The 2198-nt window shown below is 26.2% G+C and overlaps 1 long non-coding RNA gene across 1 annotated transcript; it reads left to right on the top strand.

Annotated features, from left to right (window-relative positions):
- Positions 1 to 489: 489 nt before the first annotated feature.
- Positions 490 to 1723, top strand: LOC146722493 (uncharacterized). The gene is made up of 2 exons (XR_014925138.1): positions 490 to 1159; positions 1273 to 1723. It is a non-coding gene; the product is annotated as an uncharacterized LOC146722493 (long non-coding RNA).
- The last annotated feature ends 475 nt before the right edge of the window (positions 1724 to 2198 follow it).

Below are 2198 nucleotides of genomic sequence, written 5' to 3'. Positions count from 1 at the left end.
CTCAAATCCATTAGGAACAAATAGAAATTTAAATAAAATTCCTTTCCATATTTATTTTACATTAAAAGATATATATGGAAACAATGATAAATTATTAAATTAAGGCCATGTGTAACGAGCAATACGAAATTATTTTATTATTTAGAAGAAAATTCTTAATTTGACATAATAATTACACAAACGTTTCGAGCTCTACTTGCTCCTCTTCAGTGCGCAAAAAAATAATGATAATAAATACCCATAATAAATAAATACATACATAAAGTTCTAATAAAAAAATCCGCAATACATAGTCAATATAAGTTATATAGTTAAGTCATAGTTAAAACGCAAAATATATTTACAATGAATTGAAACCATTAAAATAGTTCAACAAAGTAAGAACCCAATTAGAAGCAGAATGATTCGTCCGGTTATTCATAAAATATTTTAGAATTATTAATAAAAACTCGGAGTGACACTTATACATTGCACTTATACATTGACAGTTTAACAACAATAGAAAAAAAGAAATTGCAGAAGATAATAGCAAGAAAAAATTTTTTGTCATTCCATACATTAATAACATTTCTGAGACAATAGCATCGACAATAAAAAAATCAGATTTCAGAGTAGGATACCGTTGTCTAAATAATCTTAACAAATTTATTAAAGTCCACAAGGACAAAAACGTGCATAACAATAATAATAATGTTGTCTACAAAATTAATTGTAAGGATTGTGAAGCTTCGTATGTTGGGCAAACCAAAAGAAAATTACGCACTAGACTAAAAGAGCATATGAATAATATTAAATTTGATTCCTCCAAGCATTCTGTGGTCTCTGAACATATTATAAATAAAAAACATGCTTTTGATTGGGATAACGTTAAAATACTTGATATTGAATCTAATTATTATAAAAGACTTATCTCGGAAATGATACACATCAAGGAACAAAGGCATGGTATAAATAATAACACAGACACCGAATTGCTTAATAACGCGTATTTCGACATTCTAGAAGAAATATCGAATTTTTAGACTTATGTAAATGTTTATTTTGTGAGATCTGACACCTATTTATTCGACTTTTTAAAAGACTAGACAACAGTCAAGTACTAACAATAAGGCCAACAACAATTAGAAGCATCGTCATCTCAAGTTATTCGGAACAATTTGTAAGCATAAAGGTTCAATATTTTAGTATTTAGTTTAATTTGTAATTTTTAATTTTTTTACATACACATTAGTGGAATCCTATTTTACAATTGAATAAATTCTCTAAATTCAGTTAACAAATATCAAATAATTTGGAGAAGATGGACATAATCATTGCCAGATCGAGGGACTTTCGTCAAATAACGATAAGTGGTTCGTTTGGAGCAATGTATAAGTGTCACTCCGAGTTTTTATTAATAATTCTAAAATATTTTATGAATAACCGGACGAATCATTCTGCTTCTAATTGGGTTCTTACTTTGTTGAACTATTTTAATGGTTTCAATTCATTGTAAATATATTTTGCGTTTTAACTATGACTTAACTATATAACTTATATTGACTATGTATTGCGGATTTTTTTATTAGAACTTTATGTATGTATTTATTTATTATGGGTATTTATTATCATTATTTTTTTGCGCACTGAAGAGGAGCAAGTAGAGCTCGAAACGTTTGTGTAATTATTATGTCAAATTAAGAATTTTCTTCTAAATAATAAAATAATTTCGTATTGCTCGTTACACATGGCCTTAATTTAATAATTTATCATTGTTTTTATTGTCATACGAGCTGAACATTGGTATGTGATGTGTTTGATTAGGTATTAATTTTGCATTGATATATATGGATTTATATTTTTTTTTTTATTATTAACTTAGAAATACCTTATATTTTTAGTGACCCTGATAATTTTCTCCCAGCTAATCCAATAGTTACTCCAATCCATATTCAACCTGAATGATACTTTTTATATGCATATGCTATTCTTCGATCTATCCCTAATAAATTAGGAGGAGTAATCGCACTATTATCATCAATTATTATCTTATATTTTTTACCTTTAATTTCTATAAAATTTAATTCATTATTATTTTATCCTTTAAATCAATATTTATTTTGAATTTTTATTAATATTTTTATCTTATTAACATGAGCAGGAGCTCAACCCATCGAAATACCTTTTATTCTAATTAGACAATTATTATCATTTTGTTA

The sequence above is a fragment of the Nylanderia fulva genome, unplaced genomic scaffold (genome assembly GCF_048542155.1).
Source record: "Nylanderia fulva isolate GAGA-0341 unplaced genomic scaffold, ASM4854215v1 Scaffold308, whole genome shotgun sequence".
NCBI lineage: Eukaryota > Metazoa > Arthropoda > Insecta > Hymenoptera > Formicidae > Nylanderia > Nylanderia fulva.
This window is presented reverse-complemented; position numbering and strand designations above follow the sequence as displayed.